This window comes from Calonectris borealis, unplaced genomic scaffold (genome assembly GCF_964195595.1).
Source record: "Calonectris borealis unplaced genomic scaffold, bCalBor7.hap1.2 HAP1_SCAFFOLD_40, whole genome shotgun sequence".
Taxonomy (NCBI): domain Eukaryota; kingdom Metazoa; phylum Chordata; class Aves; order Procellariiformes; family Procellariidae; genus Calonectris; species Calonectris borealis.
Genome location: NW_027441454.1, coordinates 1,386,799 through 1,395,971, shown reverse-complemented (window position 1 = coordinate 1,395,971; position 9,173 = coordinate 1,386,799). Strand labels below are relative to the sequence as shown.

At 50.7% G+C, this 9,173-nt stretch overlaps 1 pseudogene; it reads right to left on the bottom strand.

The window, feature by feature from the left end:
- Window positions 1-2,467: 2,467 nt before the first annotated feature.
- Window positions 2,468-5,763, bottom strand: LOC142076289 (olfactory receptor OR9H1-like; annotated as a pseudogene).
- Window positions 5,764-9,173: the final 3,410 nt, after the last annotated feature.

Genomic DNA, 9,173 nt, shown 5'->3' with positions numbered 1-9,173 from the left:
CCCATCAACATCGTGACTGACTCTGCATATGTTGCAGGGGTAGTGTCCCGCATGGAGTTTGCTCATTTGAAAGATGTAAATAATGCCCAGCTTTTTGCTCTGTTTAAAACCCTCAGAGAACGCATTCATCAAAGGATCCACTCTTTTTTTATATTACATATCAGATCTCATACTGCATTGCCGGGGGCCCTGGTTGAGGGAAACCGGTTGGCTGATTCGCTTGCAGGGGCTGCTGTTGTCCCGGGGAAATTTGAGCAAGCGAGGCGTTCACGTAACTTTATCATCAGAACGCTAAGGCCTTGGCTAGAATGTTTCACTTACCACTTACGCAAGCACGCCAAATTGTCACTGCATGCCCTGAGTGCCAGTGTGCGGGCCCTCCACAGCCGGGGGGAGTCAACCCTCGTGGCTTGCAGGCGCTCGAACTTTGGCAGACTGATGTTACACATCTTCCCGACTTTGGTCGACTCAGATGTGTCCACGTCTCAGTGGATACCTTTTCGGGAGCAATTGCAGCCACAGCCTGCACTGGGGAAAAGTCCCGGGATGTCCGAAAACATTTTCTTCTTGCTTTTTCCATTCTCGGAGTACCGAGCAAAATAAAAACAGGTAACGGCCCCGGGTACGTTGCCCAAGCCACACGGACCTTCCTGCAAACGTGGGGAATCACTCATATCACGGGAATTCCACACAGCCCCACAGGACAAGCCATTACTGAGCGCGCGCACCGTTTGCTCAAAGACGTGATAACGAAACAAAAAGGGGGAGTAGGGGATTTAACCCCACAGGAAAGATTGGCAAAAGCCGTTTATGTTCTTAATCTTCTCAGTTGGTGGGCTGGGGAAGGTGGACCCCCCATTTGCAGACATTTTGATTCTGTTGAAGGTCATGAGGCAATCATAAGGGACAAGGCGTGGGTAAAGGTGAGAAACCTGGAATCTCATGAGTGGGAAGGCCCGTTTTGATAACCTGGGGTCGAGGGTATGCTTGTGTCTCCACAGATCGAGCACCAAGATGGGTACCAGCGCGGTTCGTCAAGCCGTCTTTTTCGCCGTTGTCGCAGGCGTAAGCGCGTTTTGGGCCTCACCGCAACCCAAAGAGAACGTCTGGATGGCCCTTGCGAATCAGACAGGCCAGGAGACCATTTGCCTTTTACTCTCATCACCTGGAGATCCTTTTTCCACCTGCTTAGTGGGACTCCCGTGGAACAATTGGACCCTAGGTCTCACGGAGCCGCATGCAACACTTTGTAGTGGCGGCCGCAATGTGACTGACAATTGGGACGGATGTTTGGTGTACCGTCCGCCCCTGAGCGTAGAGTCACAAGAAATAGAATTATTGGGGCTTGGCAAAATGGGTAATGAGTTTGATTGAACTGGGAATTATACGTTTGATTGTATTTGTATGTATTCTTGTGTGTGTACTATGTTTATTGCAATGTGTGAAACGAATAATAGAAAAGTCAGTTAGCTTAGTGTTTGTTGTAAAAGAAAAAGGGGGAGATGTGGAGGATTCAATGTCTGAGAGTACAAGCAGTATCATAGCGTTGGTAAACAAGAAGCCATGGGAAGATGGGAAGTGAAAGAAGCCCTGGGAAAAAGGAAGATAAGAGGTGGCAGTTCATGGTTCTGAGGGCATGACAAAGATAAGGAAATTAGCGGAAGAGTGTCGAGATGACCTTTGCTTAGGGGATGTACTAGGGAATTCTTTGAAGTGCACACGTGGCATAATGTGAGGTATAAAAAGGCGCTTGTGCTGTATAATAAAGGATTTTCGTCTTTGTCTTTGTGCCCTCTCAGACGGGGTCCGTGTCCTTATTCGCCACACAGGTTGGCTCTGGAGTCCCTTCCTGCAGGTGTGAGTGCTGTGGGGCTCGCTTTGGCACTGAGGGCTCTTTCCGATGCCCCCATGTCTCCCTCCTGCCTCCATTATCACTCTGCTTTTGAACCCAGCAAACCCCTTCCCAAGTCCCATTCTCTACCTGCCAGTCTCACAACCTAGTTCTGGAAGGCCTGCGGGCATCTCAGATCACGGGAAGCACCTGCATGGGGGTGGGCAGCCATGCTGAACTGGGCCTCTCCACTGAACACAGCAGCGACTGGGGTCACTGGCTGGCACGCAGGCCTCTACGATGGATAGAGCTCACGTTTCAGCAGCAATCCCTAGATTCCTCTCACAGAAAGAAAACCGAGAACATTTCCACAGTACCTAAAGAAGGAACCACCAACTGGCTTTAAAGAAAGAAGCAAGTCATTGGCTTTACAGAAACAAGCAATATTTACCCAATTGTCTCCCACACCCTTCCCAAAGGAAATCTCTTCTCCCTGACCCTTCCCATCCCACAAACATGCTCAATATTGCACACTCCTAAAGCAATGTCTGGGGCATTGCACACCACATGCCTGTCCAAGTCCTCCTTACCTACACAAAACTGAAACACAAACAATTCATTCCTGCAGGTGAAACATTATTGTGCACCCTGGGTGCAGGCCTTGGCTTTCCTGAGCCCTTTCCTCAGGGCTTCCCTGACCTCCCTGTTTCTCAGGCTGTAGATGAGGAGGTTGACCAGGGGCATGAGGACAGTGTAGAAAAAGGAGAGCACTTTGTTGAGCTGCCTCAGTGGGGCTGTTCTGGGCAGCAGGTAGACAACAGTGATGACGGTGAGGTGGGAAGAGCAGGTGGAGAAGGCCTTCTGCCTGACCATGCTGGATGGGATCCTCAGGATGGAAGCTATGATGTATACATAGGAGGCCAGCATGAACAGGAAGGGGAAGACAACACTCAGGAAAGACTGGATGAAGGACGTGAGTGTGACCATGCTGGTGTCACAGCAGGAAAGTTCCAGCAGAGGGGTAAGGTCACAGGAGTAGTGGTCAATTGCCTTGGGGCCACAGAACTTCAGCTGGGATAAGAAGTCCGTGACTATTGCACACATCAGCATACCCACTAGCCAAGATGCAACCACCTGCTGAAGACAGACTTTCCAGGTCATGAAGCTTGCATAGAGCAGGGGCTGGCGTATGGCCAAGTACCCATCATAGGACATGGCTGCCAGCAGGTAACGCTCAGTACTTGCAAAGAGCCAAAGAACTAGAGCTGAGCCATACAGCCATTAGCAGACATCGCCTTGTCCCCAGTCAGGAAGATGGCCAGCAGCCGGGCAAGATGGTGGAGCTGTAGCAGGTGTCCGAGGAGGACAAGTACATGGGGGTGTGCAGATGTTACTCTGTGTCACGAATGAGTGGTTTAGAGGCCGCTTAAAGAATCACCATCAAAGATATTAGCACCACACTGACACCACCAACACAACGATGAGGATGTTCCCAATCACGGTCATGGAATAGGTGATGAGTGATAGGAGGAAGAGTGGAGTGTGGAGTGTGGGCACATTCCCCACTCCCAGCAGCAGGAACTCGTGGGTGATGTCTGATTGGCCTCTTCCCTTTTTTCCATACAGCTTTGGTTATTTTTGTTTTCCCAGGTGTCAGGAAGGAGGCCTGTGACAAAACACATGCATTCCTGCATTAAGTGGAAGAAGAGCTGTGATGGACAATACTGCCAAAAAAAGATACAAACGAACAAAAATCTCATATACTTTGCCTTTGTTCGCAGTCCGTTTTGTCTCCCTCCAAACTAAAAGAAGGGACCCTTCTTCAAGAGGGCAAACCTGCTTGTCCCAAGAGCACTCCCTCTGGCCACAGGGCTGACTCTGACCATGGACCTGCCTCTTCCTCACGCTGGAATAAAAACATCATGTGCATTTGCTGAAATTTTGACATTCTGCTTTCCTGTGCTCAGGGGTTTTCCCAACATGACCAGAATAGCTGTTTAGAACTGAGATCCTTTGCGCTCTGCCAAGGAAAACCAGTGCCATGATTCAAAATAAATTGTTTCTGTGAAAAGATCAAGGCAGATGTGCTTCCTCCAAATGAGAGAAGGCTGAGCACAGTGCCGGGTGAGTGGTCTCAGCTCTGAAACACTGCCCTTCCGAGGAGAGTATTCCTGCCCTGAGCAGGCCGATTTCTTGCATTGACAAAGAGCAGGTCAGGAGTTTCCAGCTCAGACAAAGAAGGGACTCTTTAATGGGGTCATGACAGAGGATGCTTGAACCCCTCACTGTGTGTGAAACAGTAAAAAGAAGGAAAAAGTGTAACTGTGCATCAACCAGGCAGCATGTGAGAGACTTTGTGCAGGGAGGAAAATGACAGGGGGGACCATCCACTCCCCATCGTCCTCTTCTCAGCACAGGTTCCTCAGGGCTTTGGGGCTGCACGTCCAGCCCAGCGGCAGGACCTCAGCACGGCCAGCTGTGCTCACAGGCTCCCTGCTCAGCACTGCCAGGCTGGGAGGAGTGTCCCAGGGGTGCCTGGGGGTTGAGGTGGGAGAGGAGCAGGACATGCCTGGGTGAACAGCCAGGGAGAATGCATGCCTGAGAAACAGCCCCCTGAGCCTTGCTCCTTGAAATACTTGTTACTGTAAACATTGTCAAACCCACCTCCCGGGCTGGGATGGTTTGCTTCTGGAAGAGATGAAGACAACCAGCTTTAGCAGAGCTGACCAGGGTGAATGAAGTCGCCAGCCCTCCCCACTGGATGAGAGTCAATGTGAGAAAGCTGTGGGTCTGAGCCTTTCTGGCGAGGAGGGAGGGAGAAAAAAAGTAGAAGGCTGAGAAAGGACACAGCCCTGTGGGAGGAGAAGGGCTCAGGCAGTCTGGCCCTAAACACTCTTCCCAGACTTTTCCCCCATCCCAGCTGAGGTAGGTGAGTGCCCAGGCTGGCTCCAACACACCCCAGCACCACCAGCCCCTCCCCAGCATCTCTGCTCCATGGTACTGGGGCTCGGGGTATCTGTGGCAGGAGGGAGCTGGGGTGGGGACACAGGCAGACAGAGACTCAGCTCTCGCTCACAAACTTTCACTGCACAAACACCCAGAAGCACAATCAACAGTAGCCTGACTCAGGACATCCAGCACCCACCTGCAATGCTCAGCATGAAGGGGTGACCTCTGTGCTGACTGGGAACAAAGACCTGGGGTCTCACTCTCTGCCTCTGCCCCACCACATCTTCCCTTCCGTGATCTCTCTGCAAACCCTGACCCAGGTCTAATGCCCTGCTCTGGCCTTGCCCTCTTCTCCCCACAGCTCACTCAGTGAGTCTCCAGCAGCACCCGAATGCCCTCGGCTCTGCACTGTTTCCTGGGGTTTATAGCACCAACATTCCTTCAAGGACCCAGGCACAGCTCGGGTCTCCCGGGGACTGCAGCAAGGGAGCGTTACTGCATTGACTCTCAAAGGAGGCTGCAATTTCTGAGCTCCTAGAAAGTTTGTAAACGCCTCTGGCAAGGCCTGCCTTTCTCCATAACCCTGAATCCTTTGAACTCTGGGTCAAGAACCTCTAGAGAGGAGGGTGAGGCAGGGCAATCATCAGGACTCATCCCAGCTCATGACACAATGCCAGAATAGTTCCCAAGGTTAAGACCGTTGTCACCTCCCTGCAGCTGACTATGTATTCACTGACTCTTCTAGGTGTAGGGAGCCCTGACTGCCCGAGCTGACCCCTCCAGCCTCCCCCAGTGGTCAGAAGAAGGAAGAGGACGAGCCAGCAGGAATTTCCTCTCAGCCACAGAGACTTGGAGTGGGGTGAGACCCCTCGGATGCCAGGCTCTCCCCCTGTGGGGAGCGGCCTCCCTGAGGCATAGGGGGCTTGCGTGTTGGGGGCTGAAGGGAGCGGAAGTACCGAGATGTCCTCACACTTAGGGTCCATCTCTGCTACCTGGGTGGGCCCAGGGCCTCCTTTACTCCTGTTGTGGCACAAATAGGGTTGATTCCTCACGGCCCTCTTGGACTTGCATGTCATGAGATACCGTGTCCTTGGCCTCTACGCTGGCTGGAAAGGCGGGAGAAGGTGGCACTGTGGGTGGACACCACAGTTGTGCTGTAGCTGCTAAGGATAATGAATCTCAGCAGGAAGATTCATTTCTTATGAATACCACAATCATTTTAATGTAATGGCTAACGGTCGCGAATGAGTGGTTTAGAGGCCGCTTCAAGAATCACTGTGAAAGGTATTAGCAGGAAGTGATTTTAATAGAAATTTATAAAAGCGCGACTTAACAGAGTTCGATGGCAAGGTTCACTCTATCACTCACTACACGCATGAAGCACACAAAGGAAAAGAGCATGGGGAACTGAGAAGTCCTTGGCTAGGGTAAACACTACTTAGCAACAACTAAAACCTCAGCGTGTTATCAACATTATTCTCATACAAAAGCCAAAACACAGCACTTTACCAGCTATTAGCAAGAAAATTAACTCTATCCCAGCCGAAGCTAGGGTATCATGTTAAAACTGAGTTGGGACGATTTATACAGAGGCCGAGAATGAAAAGGTTAAGGCAGACCCTCCCGTTGAGTGACGAGCTTCAGAGTAGACCCGGATGGACCTACCCCTAGTCCCAGACTTGGTCAATGGTCTATGTCTAAAGATTATGTGTTTAGCAGCAGTCTAAGGTTCATTCACAACCTTCAGAAAGATCATAAGATTTTAGCAGACTCTATTTGCTAGCAGGTACTTCCATCAATACACACACACACGCAGACAGATGCAAAGATAGATAAATATACAAAGATATACCTGTTAAAAATCCCCCTCGAGTTCAGTGAAATACTCACATAAAATGTCTTGGCATTTCTCAACGGGAGAAGGGTTGAGCCTCGAGGAGCATTGCAGCCCAGGTCCCGTGCCAGCCAGTGACAGTCCTCCGAATATCACAAACTCGAGAGTTTGCAAACTCTGAGGAGCATTCATCTGAGAGGGAGATTCTGGGCACAGCCCGCTGCGGTCCAGGAGAGCTCAAAGGGTCCCACTTAGGACCACCATCTATAGGTGCGCAAGATGATTGACTTTAGTCATCTGTAAATTTCCATCCTGGCCACAGTCCAAGGCGGTAGCGACTAAAATTCTGACGGTTTAAGTGTTTTTACAACTGAGCTACAACTCAGATAAGATGGCGCCTGGGCCAGGCAGTGGGAGCACGTTCCCAGCCTCAGCCGTGCAGAGTTTCTGATATGGTCAAGGAGCGCTCAACCGCCAGACTCAGTGCACCAAGGCCGAGGTTTCATGGGAATTTCTGAGATCAACAAGCGGCCTAGGGAAAAGGTGTGGGTGGGGAGGCACCACCACACCAACACAAAGGTGTGTGCATCACAGCTCAACACACACACTCCTTGTTTCGGGAGTGCTGGTACATGGGAGACCCTCATGCAGGGGAAGCCAGTGCAGCTCAGCTCTCACAGCGTATCTCTGGCTTCCAGTTGCCCTTTGGGAAAAGCCGAGAATCAAATCAAAGCCCTGTGTCACATCTCCCCAGCTCCCTTGGCCCTCTCAAAGACCCAGGAGCATCAGAATAGTCCCAGAGATACATGTCAGAAGATGAAAGGATAATTCAGGTTGGAAGAGACCTCCAGAGGTCAAACCTCCTACTCAAAGCAGGGTCAGTTCTGAGGTCAAACCAAGTTGCTCAGGCCTTTATCCATCAAGTTTTGCAAACCTCCAAGGATGGAAACTGATCAACATCCCTGGGTAACCTCTTCCAATGCTTAATTGTCTTAGTGGGGAAAAATATTTTCCTTCTCTCCAGTCTGAATCTCTCTTCTTTCAAGTTCTGCCTGCTGCTCTCATCCTCTTCCTTGGCACCACTGTGAGGACCCTGGTGGTTCAATCTCGTTGACAGCCTCCTGCCCCTTCTCTGCTAGTATTTCCCTCCTCTCTAAAGCCATCTCTTCTCCAGGCTCAGCAAGCGACTTTTCTTAACCTCTCAGGAAATGACTTGCCAGCAGCGTGGGGCAGATACTCAGAGGTCATGAAGGTCATCACAAAGCTGCCCCCAACAAGATGACACATTTGGGGAGGCCAAGAGGAGCCTGGATGAGAGAGATGGGAGATTTGGGTGAGGGAAGTGGGGCTTTGCCAAGAGAGATAAAGATTTTGATAAGGTAAAAAGGGATTCGGGTAATGTTGATGCCTCTGCCAGGCTGACTGTGAAAACATTCATGATAGGCCCTTACCCTTTTTCTATCCAGTCACCTTACGCCCTAACCCTACCATTAGATGTTACTCCTCACCCCAACAGGAATCCACTACCGTAATCCCTAACCTCAAACCTTACTTCTAAGCCAAACCCAAACTCCTAACTGCCTAGCCTTACTCTGGCCTTATCTCTCACCTTAATCCCTAGCCCATTTTCCTAGCATTAAAATGTTGGCCTTAATCCCAGCCCTCACCCCAGCCCTTAAAAAAACCCTAACCCATAAAGTTAGCCCATATCCTAAACACTAACCAGACACCCTAAGCAGAACACCAGATCTTTCCCCTAAGCCTCTGCCTAATCCCTAACCCTGAAAGGCAAGCTCTAATCCCCAAACCCTAACCTGAACACCTAATCCCTGAAGCCCTCTTTCCTGTGCTCGAACCTGCTCATCTTTGTCCCCTCCCCAACCCTAACTTAAGCGGCTTGGCCAGGGCAGGGATCGTGAGATCCTGGAGCAGTTGCATGGCATTGGAGGAGGAAAGTGAGGTGACCTGTATCTGGTCAGCTCATAGGCCACAAGGAGGAGATGGGTGGGAATGCTATGATAAGTCAGCTGTGCCTCAGGATCTTAAGGCCCAGCAGGAGGCACGTGGGCTGTGAAGGTGGCTGTGAGCCACTTCTGTCTCTGGAGTTGAAAGGCCAGCAGCAGGAACAGGGCTGAGAAAGGACCTGTGAGATCACTTCTTTTGAAGCAGCTGATAGGTCAGCCCTTGACTCATGGCTGAGATATGTGCTCTCAGGCTCACATCTGCCAGTATCTTTGACAGGCGAGAGGTATGTTGATTGTGAGAATCCCTTTCCCTAAGTACCTGGTAGACCCATCCAGGAAGAGGGCTTGGATATGGTTTGTCATGTCCCTTTCACCTGAGTACATGATGGCTTAGTCATGTCCACCTGAGAAACTGAAAGACCAGCAGCAGGCACGTGGCTTGGAAGATCATGGTGAGGTTACTTCCGTCTGGTCAGTTGATAGGCCACAAGAAGGCTGATGAGTTGGGCTATCATTATCACATTAATTCTGTCTGAGAAGCTCATAGGCCAGTAGGAGGCACATGGCCATGAATGCAAGTGTGAGGTCATTGGAG